Source organism: Hakea prostrata, chromosome 10, assembly GCF_041222555.1.
Source record: "Hakea prostrata isolate BN-2017 chromosome 10, UWA_Hpros_2, whole genome shotgun sequence".
Classification (NCBI taxonomy): Eukaryota; Viridiplantae; Streptophyta; class Magnoliopsida; order Proteales; family Proteaceae; genus Hakea; species Hakea prostrata.
Window position 1 is genome coordinate 12,499,366 of NC_142609.1, and position 23,198 is coordinate 12,522,563.

The window sequence follows — 23,198 nt, forward strand, 5'->3', positions numbered from 1 at the left end:
TGCTTGCTTTTTCTTACATTTACACTGGTGTTATTTGTGTATATACATTGTTGTGGCCCTTGCTCAATAGTCAGTGTTTTTAGGTAAGCAATTGTGATATGGTATGAGAGTCAGGAGCCTGGTTCTTAGTCACTGATAATTGCAAGGGGCTTTTGTTATGTGTTTTGCCCCTTCGTGCCATTTTGGGGCATCTCCACATGATGTGCATGTGCAGATCTTTTGTGTGAGCATGCCTGCATGTGTAAGGTGGGATGTATGTTGATAATAATCATGGTTACTCTTAACAGAATGAACTTTTAGGCTAGGCTGTTTTAACATGTGCCTTTGCACATTGTAGTATTTCTAAGTCATTCAAGATCCACAATACCTTGCCATGAATATCTATGTACGTTGGGCCCGTTTAGTAATGTTTCTGTTCCTTGTCTCTTGCATTTTTCTGTGCGAGTGGAACAAGAAATCTTCCATTTGGGTACACAGGCCTGTTTTTATGTACTGATGAAACAGATTGACCTCTTTCTTGTGCCGCAAACAAGATTTTTGCGACACCAAAAACTTTGGTTCACTGATTTTCATTTTTTTTTAAATAAAAAAACTGACTAACTAAAACATATTTTCCCAAAAATTTCTATCAGAAACGTAAACAAAGAAGAGAGAAAGCACCTGCAGCTCTCCATCTTCTACCTCTGTTGTCACCTTTATATAAGAGTTTTGAAACAGGTTTACCAAAAACCAATTTTGGTTCAAGAACCTTTTCTTTTTCAGCTGAGAAACAGAAAAAATGTTTTAAGTGGAAACATGTGTTTCAGAATAGAAATGTTACTGTGGGTCCAAATGGTGATTGCACCCCTCCACCAATACATCATATAGTGAATGAACTTTGGAGCATGGTTTCCCATATCCAAAGAAACCCTTTTGGCTCTTGTGACAAACTCACCTAGCAAGTCTTATCCACTGGCATGTTCACTGTTCAGCTTGGCATCTCATATTCTCATAAAGCAAAATATCTGTCAATTGGAAGAACTTTGCTTGGTCAAAAACCAAATCCCTATGCACAGCTTTTCTATCTGGAGGGTCTTCTCAAATTGCCTTCCCACTCAAGCCTTCCTTCTGCACTGGCACATTAGGGTGTTCTCTAACTGCAGTCCCTGCTGGAATGCCACTAAAGATCTAGATCATCTCTTCTTCGCATGCCCCTGTTGGATCCATCTGGAGAGGAATCCTGGCCACATGCCAGCCTAGACTGACAAGAGTTCTTCTCTTTGACGTGGATTTGGTTGGGCATGACTTTTCAAGGCTCCTCCATTTGTGAGTTGTGACCAAAGTTCGACATGTCGACTCGTGTCGCCGTGTCGGACTCTGGCGACACGGCGACACGGGCGACATGTCGCCAAAGTCGCTCGACTTTGGTAGGGTTCGAGAAAATCGACCCCGTTCGGGGTATTGGGGTCATTTGACAGAAATTTGCGTGTAACCTAATTTGAGGCCAATAAACACATTGGGGGTATTTGACCTAAACTCCCTAACCTAAAGTTTATATTGGCCTGTCCAACTATTGCGGGCCGGAGTTTGGAAATTCTATAACTTGTAAATATGCAAAGAGACACAAATACCGTGTAAAGGTGTCTGTTTACATTCTTATCCTATGTTGGTTGGTCTGCTTCACTTTGTTGCCGCGGTCGGGGGTCCCGCTTAGGGCCCCTCCTTGGCAAAAGCGAAAGGCTGTTATATATGGCGTGTGCGTATTCGCCGTTTTCGGCGTTTCGCTTTTCGCGCATTCGCCGCCGGGCGATTGTCGCCGACATTTGGGTTCGTGTCGCTGGGGGAGTCGTGTCGCCCCCGCGCTGGCGCTTCGCCTGTGTCGGCGTTGTCGCCGCCATGCTATGGTTGTGACTACATTGGTAAACTTGTTTTGGTGTTTCTCCTTGGGAGCTTGTTTAATTAATTATTTGTTCACCCACAAAACATTATCAAACGGGCCCATTAAGTTTTCTTTTTTGGGTAAGCACAACTTGGGTTAGAAAGCAAGACAAGTTAGAGAGTTGATTAGGAATAATAGCTGGCCATTGATTTAAACCGAATTCTAGAGTGTGTTTAGCTCACAGGATCATAGCCCTAGAATTGGGCTCATACCAGGATCCTGTCTAAGGGATCCAGCAGTTTTCTAGGGTTGTGGGTGCCTTTAATTGTAGGATTCTAAAGGGAATTAGGGTTTGCAAGGGTTAGGGTTATGTCTAGAAGGTTTCAACCAGGCTTAGGTTGAAGGGATTAGGTTTTTAAGTTCAACACTATGCTGTAACAGTAATTTCGAGCCTGAATTTATGAATTAGGGTTGGGTCTTTAATGGGTTCATGGTTGAATGCAGGATAAGGTTTGGGTGCTGCTGTCATGTCTTTTCAAAAGTGAATGCTCAAGCTAGGGTTCTAAATAAGGTTCTAGGGTTTCAGTTGGGATGGTGGAGGGGCTGTGCATGATACTTCATAATTTTCCTAATGGATTTTGGTTTGGTTGGTAGCCTACTTGGGTTAGGACTCTTAGGAAAGTCAACTAGAGTGAGGGAGTGGTAGAATAGAAGTGGGAGATGATAATCCTAAAAGGATTTGAACTTTGAAGTTTGGTTGAGCAATTTGAGAGATATAGGGTTTCTAGTAAGTTAGGGTTTACGGTTTCTGGAGTTTGATGACAAATTGCTGAAAATTTGAAAGCCTAATGGATGAAGTCCTTTAATGAAACTAAAAGTAGGGTTAAGGGGAGGGTAAAGGTGCAATACTATAGGGTGAGGGAGGGGGTAAGAGGTTTAGGGAATCTAGGGTTGAAGGGGGAGGGGATTTGCTGCTGCCGCAGGAAGAAGAAGGACTGATGGGCTTGAGGGTAGGTTAGGAGAAGGGGGAGAGGGCTAGGAAGGGGCTGTGTTCTTTACTTAGAGAATGAATGAAGCTGCTGGAGTTGTTGAATTGCTGCTGAAATTGAAGAACAGAGGCTGAAGAGCTTCCCAAAGGAAACCCACAACTCTCTTGTCTCCGAACTCTCATCAACTCGTGTTATAGAGAACAGAGGCTTTATCTTTAGCCGAAAAAACGAACAAAATAAGACTCAGACTACGAACCTACTGGACTTCAAATTAGAACTCTAAGAGTGACTCTAAGTGTGACTCTAAGTGTGACTCTAACTTGACTAAAGACTTCTCAGATAAACAAGGACTTTATCATAACTTACCATAGTGAGATCTATTTTGGATTCTGAGAGTAGACATGGAGTCCTAATAAAAAGTAGACTCAAACTAGGGGATTCCAACACATACTTGGAATTACATCTAGACAAGGACTTTGCAATAAATCACAAAATACTAACTCGAATGAGAAAATAAAAGTAGATTTAGGGTCCTAACACTTAGCTGGAATAAATTGGACCTGGACCTAGGACACCACGAAATTTGTAAAATGTCCAATATCCATGGATCAATTTAGGGGCTGTAGGGGTTGGTGGAGTAACCCTAGTCCCTATGGAGCACCACTCATAGCACTAACACAGACAGGTGGTGGGATGGTGATGCAGCTCAGCCTTGGACTGATCCAAACCCACTTAGGTATCCAGATAGAGATAAATCAGTTACAATTAAATTTGGGTTTAATAGGATATTTAGTTATTTTAGGTTTAGTCATGTAGTCATCTTGTAGTTTTTATTTTAGAATCTGTGACTTTGTTTTAATTAACTCCTACAGTGGTTGCTGCCACTTGCCAGCCCAGGAAAAGGAGGAGGGTTGGTGTGTTAGGTTGGTGGCTGGCACCAGAAAAACACCCAGCCAAACCCTTTGACATTGATTCGACAACCTTGGTCTTTGTTAATTAAGGATTAGCATTATTGGTTTAGGAATATCTTAATGTATCTTTAGGCACTTTAATTAGTTATAATCTTCATTTATTCTGATGGAATAGAAAATAACTAATTGAAGCTAAAGCTTGTTTGTGCATGTGTGTGCACCCCTCTCCCCGTCCCTCCCTTCTTGTGGAATTTCTTCTCCATATTTCTGCAACACTAGCTCTTCTCTGGTTTTCTCTCTTCTACCTTTCTTCTTCACCTCCTCTATGCCTCCATTAAGTGGTATCATGTTTAGAACATTAGCTGCAGTTTGTGCTTCAGTTCTCTTCAAAATTGCAAGAATTTCATTGAAGTTAGAAGTCACTTGTCAAATTTTGCTCCAGTCTTCTCAATCATGACCTGAAGTCTCTCAAAAATGTAATTGCTCCTTCCTTTTCCTTTTTTTTTTTGGTTGGGGGGGGGGGGGGGGGGTTGACTTTCAGCCAGTTTCTGGAATAGCTTATGTATGTCAATGTGATCTTCTGACATGGTTGCTACAACCCAAAGTTCAAAAAGGAGAAGAAGGGAGTAATCTTCTCTCAATCTGGCTTTGGTACCACTCAATGGGTGTGACATAAGGTGGAGGAGGAAAGAAGAAATTTCATATGTAGAATTAGCAGGGGGAAGATGAGGAGCATGCAGATGCACAAACAAGCTTTAGCTTCAAATCATTCTTTTCTATTCAATCAAAATAAATGATGATTACATGAGTATTTAAAGATAAATTACAAGACACTTAAACCTAGTAATCCTAATGTTTAATTGAGACCCACATGGGTTCTAAAATAAAAATTACAAGATAAACTCAATGAATGAACCTAAAAGAATTAACTATTTATGAAACCAAAGTTTTGATTGGAGCTGATTCATCTTCATTTAGATACCCAAGTCAGTTTTTTTGGTTCTTTGTTGTACTTCATCAATTAAACTTCTCAACCTTTAGGTATCTAGGTAGTGAAGATTCCAAGTCGAGTATTTTGTTTGGATCGACCTTTTTTTCCTTCTTTTGAAGTGGGGTGATAAGATCCTTATAATATCTTGGAAAATTAATACAAAGTTGCAAGAATTAACAAGATAGACTTTGGTTTCTATGGTGCCAGTCACCCCCACACCTCACGGTGTCCCTCAGCCTACGGCTGCCTAAGAAAGCTCTCATAAAATATTCAATACCCTCCCCACTCACTTGTCCCTCTATTTATAACCCTCAACTAACCCTAATTTTCTCTCTCTCTCTCTCTCTCTCTCTCTCTCTCTCTCTCTCTCTCCTCCACTTGGCCTCATCCTAGGGTCCTAACACTACCAGCCCCTCGAAATTCACCTTGTTTTCAAGGTGATGGAAATTTTGATGAAATTTAGCTCTCACATGCTTGCTAGACACCAGAGACGCATATTCACATGCTTGCCACATTTTTTTTTCCCGATTTTCCATCGCTATCCGAAGCAGCAAGAATATCACCACGATCAACCAAAAGACTTTGCCGATTGATCCCCTAACGAGCATTCTCTAGCAACAGTATGGCACTTACACAAATCTGATATCCTATTTATGAGCAAATCATATGAGGAAATGTTATGCTTTTGCAACTCATAAATTTTCTTCTTTAAATGATTTTCAATCGGCAGTCCCATGCAGAGTTTGTTTTGAAGATGGTGTATTGAATTTCGTAATGTCTCCAACACCTCTTCCAAAAATAGGTCGCACCCCCGCAAACTCGCCGGAAGCGAGCGCTGTGTCTCCGCCTTAGGGTGTCGCAAGTCCAGATCTCCATCGCTGCTGCCCCATTCTCGCAGCGTCTCTTTCCATCTCAATTTCAAGAGGTTGAAGACGTTGGCATGTCCCCTTCTTGGCTCGGTCGGACCGCTGGTTCATTGGTTTGAACTGAGTATTGGGTTGAGCCTTAATTGGGCCGAAATTAATAATCAAAATAGGTGGGCTTTGGGTCATAAAAGTGGAATAGGCCCAAGATAATTCGTTTGAATGGGTTAATGAAATGAGATGGGCTTGGGGTTAATGAAATAGGTTGGGCCCAAGGAGGTTTCTTTGGGAACCAAGCGGCCCAATCTTTAAATTTGGTTAGTTTGGGCCCTATGTGGGAGGATAAGTGTACCTGAGTTGGGCCCAATTTAGAAGTACCTGGACTCTTAATGAGTGAACCGAACCCCTAAACCAGTTTGAGTTAGTTCAAACCAACCCTAAAAATCCTCAACCTGCGTCGTCTTCTCCCTTTCCTACGAACAGAAATTCTTGCCACCTGCAACTTGCCGCCGACTGAACCTGGCCTTCTTCTTTGCTTCTTCACTTCACCACATCTCGAAGTTACCGCAGAATATTGCTCCTCCACTATGGTCCGGTAGGTATCCTCACTCAGTCCTATCTTTGTCTTTCCAACCTTCTCTACAGCCCGATTTGGCGATTCATTCACATTGATACTATACTCTGATCCAACCTGGTTGGTGTCTATCTCCAGATTTGATCTCGGTTGTTTCCCGTCGCTAAACTCACTCCTCAGGGCTTCTTTGAATCCCGTCCAAGTAAATGCCGTCCAATTCTTGCGATAAATCCAGTCAAGTGCCTCTCCTTCCAGATGTTGGATTGCCACCCCCAACCACTGCTCTTCCTCGATCTGGTTCTCCCAGCAGAAGAGAAGAACCTCTAGAATCCATCTCTGACTCCTTCACCAGAAAAAGAAGGCAATGCCATCACCTCCCTGGATCGTGAATGCTTTGATGCCAGTTGATAAGATCCTTATAATATCTTGGAAAATTAATACAACGTTGCAAGAATTAACAAGATAGACTTTGGTTTCTATGGTGCCAGTCACCCCCACACCTCACGGTGTCCCTCAGCCTACGGCTGCCTAAGAAAGCTCTCATAAAATATTCAATACCCTCCCCACTCACTTGTCCCTCTATTTATGACCCTCAACCAACCCTAATTTTCTCTCTCCCTCTCCTGGCCCCTCATCCTAGGGTCCTAACATTGGGGCTGTGGTATCCCAGAAACCGAAGCAGAATCTTTTCTAATTTGAATATCAAGATTCTTCTTTTTCTGGGGTGGTGCTTAGGTTATGAGATATAGGGAATGGGAAGTGGTACAACTTTACCCGAGAACTGTAAATTCTAGAAATGAATGGAGAATTAAGTTGGGAAGTAGATGTGGATTTGTTGGGCCTTGGGGTTTTCCTATCAAATTCCTGTCTACTCCACCCATTGATTTTAAACAACAACAACAACAACAATAAGCCTTTTCCCAACTAAATGGGGTCGGCCAGGATTCTGCCCTCCAATCGGTTCAGGCCATGCTAGCAAGGCCTAAGCTATATATCCTTTCCACCACTTCTCCTAAGGTTATCTAGGTCACCCCTAGCTCTTCAGTTCCTTCTATGGATTATATCACTTCTCCGAGCGGCTTTATGGTCTCCGTTGCGGGCCGTGCCCCTCAACGACTTTCTCAGCTTATCCTTTGGGAGCACTCCCGCCAACTCTATTGTCGTTTTATCTTATCCATCCTGTTTGCCCTCATCCATCTTGCTCCCTTTCGCCCGGTTTTCTTGTTCTTTAACGCCCCCTCGCCCGTGCTCTGCTGGTCGGCACGGTCCTATTTTTCCTTTGCTTTATGGATGCGTCCTGCCCGGTGCCCTCTCCCTTCATCCACCCTTTTTAATTCTTTGGGAAACCTCATCTTCTAAATCACCTCTTTCTTTGTTGCCTGGTCCTAAAACAATCACTCTTGGATCTCTTTTCGTCGTATCCCACTTCATCATCTGCCCGATCTGCTGTTACAACTAGATATTCCTTCGTCTACTAGTTTAAGCCTTTGATTCCGCTACTCTCCCGATTCTAATTTGGTTTTCCCCCTGGGTCTCATCATCAACACAATATCATCCGGCATCCCGGGGACCTCATCTTGTGTCTTTGGTTAATTCATCCATTACCGGCAATAGATTGGGCTTAGTTGACCCTGATGTGCCCCGTTATCGGATTCTTACTTTGTCCCCCACCGTTCTACACTGTCCCGCCATCTCTATCCTTACTATATCTACATTTTCTGCCCTTCTTTTCTCGTCTTGCCTTCGCTGGGACTCTATCTGCTTTTTCTAGGTCTATCCTTGGGTCTTTCCTACATTCTCTCCTTTCCATGTCTCCTAATTGTTCCTCCGTTGTGTCTTCCCGGCATCCCTTGGTTCTCGGTCGTGTTGTGTCTCCCGGGTTTCTTTTCTCTCCCATAATTTCATCGTTGCTCTCTTTTGCCTCTATGTTATTCACTTTGATTCTCCTTTTTTTGTATTGGCCCCCTTCTCCTCCTCTCCGGCATTTTCCCGTGCTCTATCTTATTCCTTGTCACCCTAGTCCACTAGTCCACCCATTGATTTTAAAGTCCTACTAAAATTGTAAAATTTTGGTGCATTTACTAAGAAAAGTTGCAAAGGCTAATTTTATTCATCTTTACTGAACTGTACCTACCTCTCTGCACATGCTAATATGTTGCAAACTGTAAGCAGAACCTTTCTCATGACATCTCTTTCTTTTGGCATGGCTAACATCAGCACAAAGCCTAGCTTTGCCAGTTTGGAGCGATTGTTCTCAACCAGGGAGATATGGTATGTAGTGAAAGCAAACTTCTGCTAGGCGCAATCACTCTCCAATTAGTGCATGTGGGGCAGTGATGGCGATGTGCCTAACACACCTATGGCAATCTTGAATATGCCAGCTGCACCATTTTCCTCTGCTTCTATGAACCTTCCATTCAACACTCCAAGGGGATCTGACAAGCTATTTTTAGTTTGGATCTGTATTCAAAGCTTCTTGACAAGCTGAAGAACTGTTGTTGACAAAATTATCAAGAAAATGTAAAGTGACACCATGAGATGGCTCAACTTCTTCATGTAGGCTGCGTTTGTTTGCAAAGGTGGGGTGGGGAAAAAAAAAAAACATGTGGGCCCCATGTGTAGTGGGGTGGGGGAGAACGGAAAGGAAAGGAAAGAGCTTTGTGGAAAAGTGATAGTGGTGGGTCCCACTTTTTACTTTTCCAAACTTTTTCACAAAATTCCACCAAATTTGTGGGGTTTTAAAAAGCCTTGGGGTGGGAAAGTTGGGCTGCCACCTCACTAAACAAGTTTCTTTGATTCAAGGAAGCTTGTCTCTCACTTTCCCACCCCAAGCAACCAAACAATATACACTTTTGGGATTTAAGGGAAAAGTAGAAAATCTACACTTTTTTCAAGAATTTTCCCACCCCATCTTTATTCCAACAAACAAACGCAGCCGTAGAGAATAGATTTATGGTGGAGTTTGTTATTCTTGTTGAATGAGTTTATGCATTCAGCCTTAGCCATTAGATAAGGGTTGAAGGCCTGTTGAGAGTGGTTGCTGCCTTGGTGCTCAAGTTACTGAGTTTCTAATTTTAGAGATGGTGACTTGGTTTACGGTGTTGGAGAGTTTGAGTTACATAATTTCCTTTCTTGGAAAAGGTTCCTTAGTGATCAAGGTTTAGGAGAATTGGAAAGTGTAGTTTCTATTTTCAAGTTCTTTCTAATTTCATGTACTTATTATTTCCTTTCTTAGAGGGCAAGATGGCTTGCTTCTCAAGTTGTATTTTTGGACTATGAAATCTATAAATACGGAGGCTATGATTCTAGAAGAGTTAGCTAGAATCACAACCCATTGTTGCTGCTTCTTCATCTCTTTCTTCTTTCTTCTTGTTCTCTTATTCTTCTTCTTTCCTGTGGCTGCACCTCAATAGAGGATTCTGGTACATGTTATAAAAGCATTAAACTGATTCCTGGGTTGCTCCTTTTCAGTTTCCAGTTTGAGAGTGATTTAGGTTTCCAGTTTGAAGAACGGAACCCTAGTTCAATGAAGGGGATAAACTATTCATTGAACTATGGTTCCCATGAAGATTTAACATTTAAGAAAAAGAAGTTTTAGTCATAGAACAAAATTCCGTCAAAACTTGCGAAATTTCCACCGAAATTTTCCATTTTGGGAACCTCGAAACGAAAAACATGGGGACTGAAAAAAATCCCAAGTTTCGATTGAAACGATCGAAACCTTGAAACCTGTTGAAACTTGGTTCAACCTCTGGACTAGCTGGTTCATGAGGCAAAAAAATTCCCAAATTTCATGGGGAACATGGAAAATTTCGTAAAAACTTAGGAAATTTCATAGAGACCTAAGAAATTTCGTGGAAACTGGGACTTTTTCCCTGCAAATTTTGTAGCTTTCCTAAATTTTTTATTTATTTTTGTTTCTTTAATGTTTCCCCAAATACGACGATAAATACCTCCTCCATCAGGACTTCCTTATCCAAATTGTGTATTCCCTCAGACCGGTTATCTTAGGCATGTTGATGACCAGACTTATAAAGTTACAGTTGTCGATTACTTTGACAACCATAGGCATAAAATGTCATGGGATGTCTATGTTCGTTGGTTGGAGGAGAAGATGATACAGGCATAGTACTACTCAGCTCATAGGATGGATCCATTGTTGGCACTCCTTTTGGCACTAAGTTGTACTTTCCTTTTATTGTCAGTTACTTTGCATTTGATGCTTTGAAGTTAGAAGTTATATATTAAATATTATTTACTTAAGTAGTCAAGTTTATAGTGTACTTCTCGGACAACTCTACATTGATGTTATGTACATTGAATGCCATATCTACATTGATTTTTTTAACAAAATACAGCCAATCTATTATTTATTCTCTAATTAGCTTAAATGCAGAGTCCCACCCTAAAATACTCCCTAAAACATGTTGAAACTTCATGTTGAAACTTGCACAAAAAAGTCCCAAGTTTCCTCAAAATTTCCCAGTTTCCTACCTAGGTTTCCCATTTTCACCTAGTCGAAACTTGAGTTTCCCTTGAATTTTTTTCTATGGTTTTAGTAGTTCTTTTCAGACTTCGATTGGAAGTTTTGATGCTTTGCAACTGATCTACATTCTTGAGTTTTCTGATGTTCGATCTGTCTTTTGGTCTCTGATGTTTGTTGCCATCTGAATTTGAGTTCTCTAGTTACTTTTGCTAATTTGCATGTGGGGAAAAAAAATTCTTCAACAAATCGTTGATGAATCATTAGTTTGTAATCAGTACGAAGCAACCGTTTGTTATGGTCAAATGTAATGGTTCGAACTAAGGAACCAGCTTAGATTATAAGGCTAGGTCCAAGGGCTGAAATCTAGGCCAAAGAGAATCATCTGGCACTTCTCGGACTTGCCTTCCTGCCAGCTTCTTGGGACTTTCCAGCAGAGAATAGGACAAAGTGATGCACATCGTATCCCTGTCCTCAACTATCCTCTCAACATTAAATGGCCCTGACAAGGCTCTCAGCTGAAGCATTAAAGGTCCTCAAAAGGCATTAAATGCTCTTGTTGACAAAAGAGTCCATCACGTGGCCCAAAGCTTGTCTTGGAGATTGCATCCACCTTCTTGTCCCCTCAACCATGGGTAGGTGTCACATCAAGGCTAAAGGTGATGTTGACTCATCTATCCACCAACAAATATCTAGCTGATGTAAAGGTCACTCAAGCAAGTTAGCTTGTCAAGCAAGCCACTCTAGAAGCCATCTCCACCCTCCATCTCATAAATCAACATCCAAGGGTCATGAAGCAGGCTATTCTTTTAGGTATGATTCACTTATATAATCCCTCACAAAGTATGAACGTGGGTAAGCTCTACACATTTCCAGCCTTCACTCTTTAGCATTCTAACCCTTCAAGAGCTTGAGATTCACCATCTCTTGGGGTCTTTCCTTTCCTCCTCAATGGAGTTTATCATTTGCTGGCCTGAGCTAACTAGATCGTCGGAGGTGGCTTCCCGTCCTCAGAGGCGGCCCACTTTCACCTTGTTCTGGTCTGAGGAGCTGGAACTGGATCGGGAGCAAACCTTGAAGCCAAGATAACATTTCTTGCATCAACACCATTGGAGCAGATTTCCTCACAAAATTTGCTGCACTTTTTCCTCTTGATTTTCGGTTACCAGAAGTGTGGCCTTACTTTGCTGACGAACCTGCTTTTGTTGATCGTTGGCTTGAAGACCCTAGTTGCTGGTTTCCGCCTCTGATTCACAATAAAGATGATTGGTAATTTTTTTTCCTTAGTGAAGCTTGAACACTGCTGCCGCCCTTCTGAAAGGTATTCCCCTTCTTCGTCTTCTTTAATTCCAATGTGCCACTCAATCGAAATAATTTCGTTGCAGCATTTTGAAGAGGAAGAGTTGGGAGATGATACTGCATTCTGTTGAAGAAGAAGGTTCTGGTTTAGTTTGACTGGTTTGGTTTGCTGGTTTGATATGTGGTTCAAATCTGATTTAATTTCTGGTTGGTATCAGTTTTTGGTTCAAAGTTTGGGTTCAGATCTTGGTTCTAATTCTGATTTACTTTTTGGGTTCGATTCTGGTTCAAATCCTGATTTGTGTTCTAACTCTATTCTATCCATAATTTTGGTTTCTGGTCTTGTTCCTAATTCTGTTCTCTGGTTTTGTTCTTGATTTTGGTTTCTGATTCTATTTTTGAATCTTGTTCCTGATTTGGGTTTCTGATTCAGTTTCCTAATTCCTAAACTTGCTTTATTTTGTGTTTCCATTATTGGAATGCTTCCTTAAATTTAGGATTCCAAGTTTACTCTTTTTTCCCCCAGTTAGTGTTTCCTTTTGGGGATTTCTTTGCCCCCCCCCCCCCCCCGGTTAGTGTTTCCTTTTGGGAATTTCTCTAATTACATTTGTGCCATTCCAGTTTCAATTTTGTGATATTTACAGATTTGCCATCCTTTTCCTTTATTTGTCATTCTCGTCTGTTTGGAAATTTCCTATACTGGATATTAGTCATCATTAATTGTTCACATGTAATGCTATACATGAGGGGGAGATGGGGACTCTTTTTGTACCTACTCTGAATGTGTTGAAGAATATTTTGTGGTGAAGAACTTTATCCTCCTAAGATGGTATTCTACAATAACTTATATTGCATTTTATGTACTTGTGGTCCGTAGTTACCTATACTACCTTTTATCTGCTTGTGGTCCTTAGTAACCTATATTACCTTCTACCTACTTGGTTTGTAATAACCTATACTACCCTTTACCTACTTGGTCCACAACAACCAATATTGTTTCTTTACCTACCCACACCTTTGACTACTACTTTGCCTCCTTGCAAGAGGTTACATGTGGACATTATTTGGAAAGTGCCTTTGATGCTACTATACTTAAGGATTTTATTCGTCTTTAATATTGCGAATTGTTCTCAGTATTGGATGGGTTGTTCGACATAGAGTTTTTTTTTTTTTTTTTTGATTATCTCCTGGGTGAAGTACTCCTAGTGTTTATTGGCGTCTACTAGTGCTATACGGTTCAAGACTGGTGCTACCTTTCAAGCTTATTATTATTGTCCAAGCTGGAGTTTTCTTTGTATACTCCAGCTTGAGGGGGAGCATTGAGCGTGGCTGCTGCCTTAGTGCTCAGGTTGTTGAGTTTCTAATTTTAGAGATGGTGACTTGGTTCACAAGTTTTGGAGAATTTGAGTTACATACTTTCCTTTCTTGGAGAAGGTTCCTTGGTGATCAAGGTTTAGGAGAATTAGAAAGTATAGTTTCTATTTTCAAGTTATTTCTAATTTTATGTACTTATTATTTCCTTTTTTAAGAGGGTAAGATGGCTGTTTTCTCAAGTTGTATTTTTGGACTATGAAATCCATAAATAGAGAGAGGCTGTGATTCTAGGAGAGTTAGCTAAAATTGCAGTCCATTGTTGCTGCGTCTTCATTTCTTTCTTCTTACTTCTTATTCTCTTATTCTTCTTTCTTTCCTACGGCTGCACCTTAGTGGAGGATTCTGGTGTTGTTACAACTTACAAGGCCATTGCATTGGATTTCACCTGTAACATCTACGTTGGAGCTGCATCCCTTTGTGCTGCTGAGCCATCAAATACAGAAAGTGCTCAAGATCTGGCATGCTACTCCTGTGACAAGGAGGACAGGACACAAGAATGAAACTTCCATTGGGGCCAATGTCTTTGATCGATTTCTCCTTCTCCCTTGACTCACAGGTCAGTAGGAAAAAATTGGGCTTACTCACACCATGCAAGCACCCCTAGCTGGAGAAAAATTCTTTTAGAGCTGAGCTTTATGGGTGTGGCAGTCTTGATGCCATTAGTGCGATACCAGTTGAGAAAAGTCAATATGAAGATATTAGAGATTACAACAGAAAATTTTGGGTAGACTGGATTTATCTGTCCTCTTTTTTGACCCTTCCCCTCTCTACACCCAACCAGCTGAAAACTGTGAGTTGGGTAGATACAGACTTCCCCCCCCCCCTTTTTTTTTCAGTACAATTTTGGGGACCCACATGTCAGATATTCTCACCTTCTTCATAGAAGCAGGCTTGGATATAATTTGGAGTTGGAGAGTGTCCATATGGGGTCACTCCGCAAATGGTCTTGTTCTTTTTTTTTTTGGGGTAGAAAAATGGTCTTGTTCTTAGTGGGTGTACTATTTGTGGATGTGCATTCTAATTACTTTAGATGATACACCAATATCTCAGCCTTATCCGTACTAAATGGGGTTGATTACATGGGTCCTTGCCCTCTAATCAGCTCTATCCAAGGTTATATACAAGGTCTAACCTATGCAATGACTTCTCCTAGGGACCTCTTCATCCCATGACTCTTTTAGTTCCTTAGATCTGAATCAAGTTGTACGTTCATACTAGAGCAATTAAAGGCCTCTGTTAAACACTGCCATGCTGCCTTCAGTGACTCTTTTTTCCCTGGGTGAAAGCCTTAAGTGACTTTTTTTAGACACTCCTGTATACTGCAGCACCCAAAGGCCTATATTGAATATGGCCATGCCACCTCAAATGACTCTCACTTAGTTTTCATGTAGCATAATTACTTCTAAATGAGATGCAATATGACAATTCTTAACTTTGTTCTTCCTGGTTGTGCCTGTCATCCATATCTACATCCTCATATCTACTATATTGAGTTTATCCAAGTGATGCTTCTAAACCACCCAACATTATTTGCCATTCATTGGGGGTGTTTGACTGCCCTATATCTTTTTCCTTTTAAGGGAATACATCAACCACACAACACTTTTAAGCATACTTCTCATTTCTCAACTTCATCCGTTTTATCTTAATTCTCTCTGAAACATCATCCTCTATATTTCCTTTATTTTTATTTATTTTATTTTTCTCTTTTTATGATTCAGCTTAGATATCTAGGAATATCACTTTGCAGAATCTTCTTCTCATCAATTTTCACCATCTCATTAGTCATTACCCATCCAAGTTCAACCAAAGGTACATTCCGTGGACTCCTTTGTTCTACTTGTTTTAAAACCTTTTGATTCCAAGGTTGATATCCAACTCCAGCTTGATCCTAATTTCTACTTTTGTCTCTTCCATTAAATAATATTTCACCAAATAACATACACCACGGGAGCCACATCATGATGCTTTCTGGTTAAATCATCCATTATAAGCACAAACAAATAAGGGTGTAAATCTGAACCTTCATATAACCAACTGCCATTGGTGAGTCACTATCTTGACCCACTACAGTTCTTACACTAGTCACAGCACTATTGTACTTAGCTTTTAGTTATACTGTTAATTTTAGATTGCAAGGGTATGTTAGTCCTAATTTCATAGTATTTACCGATTACTAGTGTTATGCAAGTCCCTAGGGTACAAGGGTAATTCTTTACTTATTTTAATTCTTATTAAAACTCAATAAATACTTAAGTGGGTGGATGCCTTTCTTTTCTTTGGTAGTCTTCAATGTATTAAATATGATGTATTTGAGTTTGCGTTGTATTAAATTTGTCATGGACATACACCTACTATCCTCCAACAAAATTTTGAACTACAACATTGAATATTTGGCTGTAACACGTCAAGTTATTTGGCCTTGTATTGTGATGCAATGCAGCTGCTTCTGTCACTGCAAACTTTCTAAAATTTGATTTGGATTGTTCAGTGTTTCAATAGCTCCACAATATGCCTAATAGCCATCTTTCTCCATTTTATAGAGCATTTATGGTGGCACATGCTATTGGTGATATAATCACGGGTGATTTTGTGGAACCTGAGGTGATAGTGAGTGCATCTCCTTCAGTGGGAGGATTGCTGGATTCTTGACAGGAAATTTAGGGATATCAGGCATTTCTGCTCGTTCAAAACCTGTGGCTGCACCTGTTGCAACTTCCACTTCTTCAAGCACTGCCGTGGCTGGATCTGTCACCTCAGATGCTCCAAAAAGTGGTTCAAGGCCTATTGACAATGATGTGCTTCTCTCTTTCATAAGTAGCGCAATGCCCTTTGGTGGGTAATTTCTGTTATGGTATTTCTCATCTCAAGTTGATTTTATAAGTTATAATTTACATACCATAGAAGAGGGAAAGGTTTTCTCTCCCTTTTTCTTTTTCTGTTCCCCCTGTTTTTTGGGGTTGTAAAATAAAAAAATGAAAAAAAGTTTTTGTGGCCTTTTATTGTCATTCAAGTGAGCTAAATTCTCTTAGATATTTTTTAGCCTTCTTATCTGTTATAATTTACAGGGATGCCTCTGGACAGCTTCTCCAACATTTCTGCAGTTAAGACGAATGGCTTTTCTTCGGCAGATTTGCCTCCCTCAGACCTTAAGCAACCTGCATGGAAACCATATCTATACAAAGGGAAGCAACGGATATTTTTCACAATTCATGAAACAGTCTATGCTGTTATGTATGATAGGGATGAAATTCCAGACGTTATATCAATTTCAGGTCAAGTAAACTGCAGAGCAGAGCTAGAAGGATTGCCTGATGTGTCATTCCCTTTGGCGGGGTTGAATGCAGCTCATACAGAAGTTTTGTCATTCCATCCTTGTGCTCAAGTCCCTGAACATGTTCAAGGTGTTGATAAGCAATCAGTGATGTTTTCACCACCACTAGGGAATTTTATTTTAATGCGTTATCAGGCCTTATGTGGAGTTGGACCTCCGGTAAAAGGATTTTATCAGCTTTCAATGGTTTCTGAAGATGAAGGTGCATTCTTATTCAAGTTGTCACTGATGGAAGGTTACAAGGCCCCAATAACTATGGAGTTCTGTTCAGTGACTATGCCTTTTCCTAGGAGAAAATTTGTATCCTTAGATGGAAATCCGTCTATTGGAACAGTCTCATCGGCAGAACATTTGGTGGAATGGAAAATTACAGCTGCTGGGTGAGGTATTACTGGGAAAAGTGTTGAGGCAACTTTTCCAGGAACAATCAAATTTGCACCCAGACAGCCTCAAAGGCTTCCTTCTTTGTCTGGGTCAGTTCAAGGGAGAATAGCTCAAGAAGATAGTGACATTGAACATGAGAGTTCTAGTAATATGGTAAACGTGGAGGAATTCTTAGAGGAGAAAATGAACAAAGATCTCCCCTCTATTGACTTGGAAGAACCATTTTGCTGGCAGGCATACAATTATGCAAAAGTATGTACTTGGTGGCCTCTTTCTTGGGCTTCATGAACTTCAACTTTTCTTGTGCCAAAAAGGGCAAATTTGTTCTCTCTTGTTATTCTCCTGAATTTCAGCCATTTACTTATATTCATGTTTCTGACTGTAAAAGCACTTAGTTTCTTACTGGAAAATTATAAGCACTTTGGTTTGTTACTGACTATATCTGACCAAACCTGTTTCAGCTCCTTGTGGTTTAGTGTTGATAATTGGTTTACATAGTTATTACTCTCACTATTCTCAGCTTCATGGCCAAGTTTATAACTATATTAACCACTAAGCCATTAATAACTTCAAATTTTGTTTGTGCACTCTCAGAGACATCTTTGTTGTTTTTAATGGATATTTATTTTCTATATAGATAGAAACATAGGGTAGTATTAAACTGCTTCCTGTGGAGCTGGCTTTTGAAGGAGTCTGGGTGTTCCAAAGGTGTGTATATATATATATATATATATCCAAACCTTTTTTACATTCAACAACCTTACATGATAAACACATGCTAGGACGTTTTGACAAAATAAGCGACTCGATACACTATGATCCTGGTGTAGGGATAAGTGGGCAAGGGTTAACCCTTCTTAGAGCTGAATCATTCTTTAGAGCTGCCATAATCTTTTTGGTATTTGCACCCTTGTGCATCGGGTTCTAAGTGTCTTCACCCCAAACCTTTGGTTCCCGGGTTTGCTCGTTTCGGTTATGTTGTTTTTATAATGAGAAATTGTCACATATCATTTACCTCAAATGGCATCTCCACGTATTCACCCAAGTGGGCTTTCGAGAATAGGGCCCATGACACACCGGGGGTCACTATAGGGTATCGTTTAATAATACCGGCCTTCTATAAAAAAACCCAAAAAACGGGTCCTCTCCACCCGATGTGTGACTAAATAAAACCATGGATAAAAGACACAATTAAAATAAATAAAATATTTATATAAAGTTTTAAACATATTTACAACACATTCTGCATAATTGATGCACCGCATGGGCACCCGGATGCGGTGATAAGTTATTTTGAATTTTTAAATAAATAAAATTTGTCACATCATCATTTAACTATCGGAGTTTAATAGTAAAGGACAACGGAATCTCTGAAGTTTTAATTAAGGTTGAATTAGTAATTTTAAAAAGTATAAGGTATAAAGTACTAATTAAGCTATAGTGCGGCGTACAATAACAATAATTTTTATTTTTTTTTTCTTGGGCAATACCGAAAAGCTAAATAAAACCAAATTATTTACCGAGCAAGCGTAGGATTGGCCGTGCCAGAGAAAATTCACAACTTATATCATTCCCGCTATTTGCACTTTGTGTGAGAAGAAAACAATACACTCAGCATGGTCATTCATTAAGGATTCTTTTAACGCCTCCCTTATTATCACTCACCCCGGCTGTGTTTGTTTGAAATTGGAATAAAGGTGGGGTGGGAAAAAAGGGGTGGGAAAATTCTTAAAAAATGTGTAAATTTCTTACTTTTCCTTTAAATCCTAAAATGGTAGAGTGTTTGGTTGCTTGGGGTGGGAAAGTGAGAGACAAGGTTCCTTGAATCAAGGAACCTTGGCGGCGTTCAACTCTCCAACCCCATGCTATTTTAGAACCCCACAGATTTGGTGGGATTTTGTGGGAAAGTTGAGAAAAGTAAAAAAGTGGGACCCACCCGATCACTTTTCCACAAAACCCTTTCCCCCCCCCCCCCCCCCCCATATAATCATCCCAATCTTGAGGTTTTTAAATCTAAGAGAGCTTCAACAGTGTCTGTCCTATAAACCCCACTCCCCTTTTCTCCACCCTGTTCTGTATATAACTACATGAAATTTTATAGGAAATAATCAAGGAAGCTGCACCTCTACACAATGCATTAGTATGGCATATCAGAAGTTATTAGGGTCCTTTCCATCAACAGTACACCCCACGGAGACTTAGGTACCCAAAATCTATTTAACCGTATGTTCAACTCCTAGGCCATTGATCTAGGTCTCATCACTTTGGCAATCTCGATCACTTCATCAAAAGAGATTGTTGAAGCAGAAATATACTTGAATATCCCTGGTTCGTTCTTGGTTCAGATCTAGTTCCTGAATACAAAACAAGTGTGAGAGTGGGCCGCCTCTAGGGACAGGAAGCCACCTCCAATGATTAAGTCAGTTCAGGTAAAAGGACCAGAGACTCCCTCTTGAGGAAGAAATGCTCAAGAAGATGATGAAGAGAATTTTTTATCAAGAGTAATGGCTGGAGTATTCAAGTCCTACCGTTGTTCATGCACAGTGATGATATATATAGCTGATCCATACCTAAACCGATAGTGGATGCTCCATAACCCTACGATGTTCATCTCAGATGATGAAGGGTGGAGATGATTTCTTAGAGAGGCTTGCTTAGCAAGCTAGACCACGTGATATACTGGACAGCTGGAGATCTCGTTGGCGAATCAAGTGATCAGCATCAAGATAACCTTGATATGACATCAACCCGCAATTGGGGAGACAAAAGATGCAGCCGTGGTACTCGAGGTTGGTCTTGGACGAATGGGAAGCTTCCTAGCTATCCATGCGCATTTAATGAAACTCAGTGTATTTAATGTTGAAATAAATGCGAAGATGAACGTTTGTTGGATGTGCACAAAGTCGAAGATGGAAGTTTGTTGGATGTGCGTAGAGTTCTCTGACAGCATTACTTTTCCAGAGAAGTGGCGCATCTGAAAGCTAATGAGAGGTCTGCCGAGACCCTTCTCGGGACAGCTGTCTGCCACTCTAAAGGTGCTCTTCTTAGCAACCTCCTATTGCTGATAAGTGCCTATAGACAGGGGCTTTACGTGACTAGTAAACCAGGGTTTTTAATGAACCAGGATCAAACCAAGGCATTGGTTGGGTTGGTTCTCCTGTACCCAGGGGTACGAGCCGAATACCCATAACATAGATGTTTTCAGAATGTTTGATGTTCTTGGGCTTCTTTCTTTCTCTCTGTGGCTCTTTGAGAGCTTTGATGACCAAACCAGCTGCCAACAGTAAACCTTAAGCTTAGCTTGCCTATTCTGGACGGTAAGCTTCATTGTCACCCCAAGGCCCTTCCAGTCCTTGGCAGTTTCTTTGGCAATGTCTTCTCCATCTTCTTGGGAGAGAGACCGAGAGGACCAATTTTGGAGGCAAGCAAACTCGCCACACCTACCTCACCCCTGTAACTCTGATGTACACAACAAAAACCTTTGACAAGTCAAACTGCTGCACAAAGGGATGGACTCCATCGCAATTGCTAGAGGCAAGCACAATCGAGAGAAAAGCTTATGGGAGAGCGAGAGGAGCGAGTCCTCACAGGATTGAGGTTGAATTGAGAAATGAAGAAGAAAAACAAATGAGAGAAGGTCATAAGTCATAACCATTAGGGTCACATGTGTTTTAAAAACCACGGTAAAAAATAGAAAATTACTTTCCCAGAAAAATCAAAATTGGGTTCAAACCTTTTTTTGAGTATTGATTTTTTTTTCTCCCCTTTTTAAATAGAAATAGGCTGAATAAATCGTCCCAAACGCTACAATTTATATTTATTTGGCAAAAATCAAAAACAAAAATCATGCCAAACACTGCCCTATCTGAATGATCAGTAGGTTTTTTATTTTTTATTTTTTATTTTTTTTTATTTTGTTTGACAAAGAGAAATTTTATTGAAATTATAAGTGTAACTATAACTATAATGAGACATAGTCTCATTACAAGTTGACTGTTAAACTAAGTAGCCAGTCTTTAATTGCATCCTATTTTAAATTACAAACTTCTGCCTTGGATGTGATTGGTATCGTGATCACTAGAATAGGGAAAAGGGTAGGAGATAGATGGTTTATCTCTTTGCCTGTGATTAGGTATTTAGTGTTTCATCACACTCAATATACTGTAGATGTACGTAATTTTTTTGGACACTTTGTATCACTGCCCAAGTGATTTCTAATAAGTGCTGCAAAACTTGTCCTATAGGGGCCCATCCTTGTAATTCCTTGATGATTCCATTTCGAAGCAGTCCTAGGCTCCACCTGTCTCCACTTCAAAACTCCTTGGCCATTGATCTACGTCAAGATCTCAACCGTTCACAGCACTAAAGTCCAACAATAGATCATTCCATATGAGGAAGGAAAAGAGAACAAAGGACTTCCATACCCTTTTCTGCTCAGGATTCCTAGTTTATGTTGTAGAAAAGAAATGAATGGTTATTTACCCCCACAAAAAAGAAAAAAGAGAAATGAATAGTTGACCTAGGGGTGTAAATGGATCGGATTCGGATTGGATAGTGATAATACTAGATTCTCATCCTATTATATTCGGATAATATCCTATTAGTTATCAAACAGATTCAATCGAATTCGGATAACAATCGGATAATTATTTTTTCAATAGATTCTTCTAATTTGATATGAATACAAACCAAATACAAGTTTTCAACTACCTGTTGACATTTTTAGCACTTTATTTGTAAGCACTAGATTTGAAATTTAAGAATTTAGCAACTTTGATAATTATTTTAGTGAAAAATCTAAAAAAATAGTCACATTCTCAAGTAAAAAATTTATAAAAATGAAAAAATAAATTCAAAAAAGTAATTTAATAGAATATTTTTATCAGACGGATAATAATTGGTAAGAAAATGGTATATACCATATCCGAATTTTCAGATACCCCTAAAAGGATGCAGATGCAAATTTCAATTATCCATTTACACCCCTAAATTGACATGTATCAGTAATACAAAATGGCATAAGCTTCTATATAGCTGGTTTTGATCCTTCGCTAGGATGTATTACTAGTGATAACTTAAAAGAGTATCCAATGAGGTCTGAGAGTTCGTCACATCGAGTGTACCAATCCAAGGGCTACTAACAAAATATCTATTTTTACCCTAAGAAGAACCCAAACCTGACTTGGGTTCCCATATTCATTCTTCTTCTTCAAATCGATATTTGGTCCTCATCATCCTCATTGCCTTGTTGCGGCCTACAAAGATGAAGCCTGCTCCCGTGAAGAATGTCTTCTTCCTCCTCGTTGCGAAGCTTGTTCCTAGAACATGTTGAATAAATTTCCATATTGAAGTGAGTTTATCATCCAAACAAACATATCAGAAAGCTAAAATCGCCTTCCTTATCAGTCTTAGACAATCCAATTCCATCATCATACCCTAATCTCTCACAGGAAAGAGAAATTGAAAGGAAGAAAGGAACCCTCCTAATAGCCCTTAAAGTCCTCCATGACCAAATCCACATAAACACCCTGAAAATGAATCAAGAAACCAACAAAGCAGAAGTCAAACAAACCAATTCAAGAGAAAATAAATAAATGAAAAGAAAAGATTTCATAAATCTAAAGGAAACAGAAAACCACATATCACAAATTGGAAAAGAAAGAGAGATGGAGAAACCTTGTTAAAAAGGCAGAAGGAGGAGAACCCAGGAAGCTGGAGAGAGACCAAAATGGTAGCAAATACTATATACCCTTCTCATGGGGGCAGGCCACAATGAGGAAGACAAAGACTTGAAAGATAGGAAAATGGAAACTCACAACGGGTTCGGGTTTGGGTTCTACTCAAGAGTCTTGTGGGTTTCAGTTAGGGTTCAAATAGGGATTTTATCTTAGCCCTTGGATCTGTATAACCCACATGGCAAATTCTCAGACCTCATTGGACACTCCCCTTTTGGGAGATTTCCTCCAAAAAGAAGAGATGAACAGTGCATGAATGTGTTAATCAGAGCGCAGGCCTACCCTTTCTGAAGAAAAGTTGTTTTACCTGTAAATTAGGATAATATTTGCAAATAGTTAACCTCGTCCTCCACAATACCCCCAGATGTTGGAGCTGAATCCATATACCTATATTACATTGGGG

At 40.0% G+C, this 23,198-nt stretch overlaps 1 pseudogene across 1 annotated transcript in view; it reads left to right on the forward strand.

Annotated features, from left to right (window-relative positions):
* Positions 1 to 17,659, forward strand: part of LOC149001943 (AP-5 complex subunit mu-like) — a 36,055-nt pseudogene extending 18,396 nt beyond the window's left edge. The window contains exons 3-4 of the transcript XR_016170179.1: positions 15,888 to 16,177; positions 16,411 to 17,659. The product of XR_016170179.1 is annotated as an AP-5 complex subunit mu-like (transcript). The remainder of the gene's footprint in view (positions 1 to 15,887; positions 16,178 to 16,410) is intronic.
* Positions 17,660 to 23,198: the final 5,539 nt, after the last annotated feature.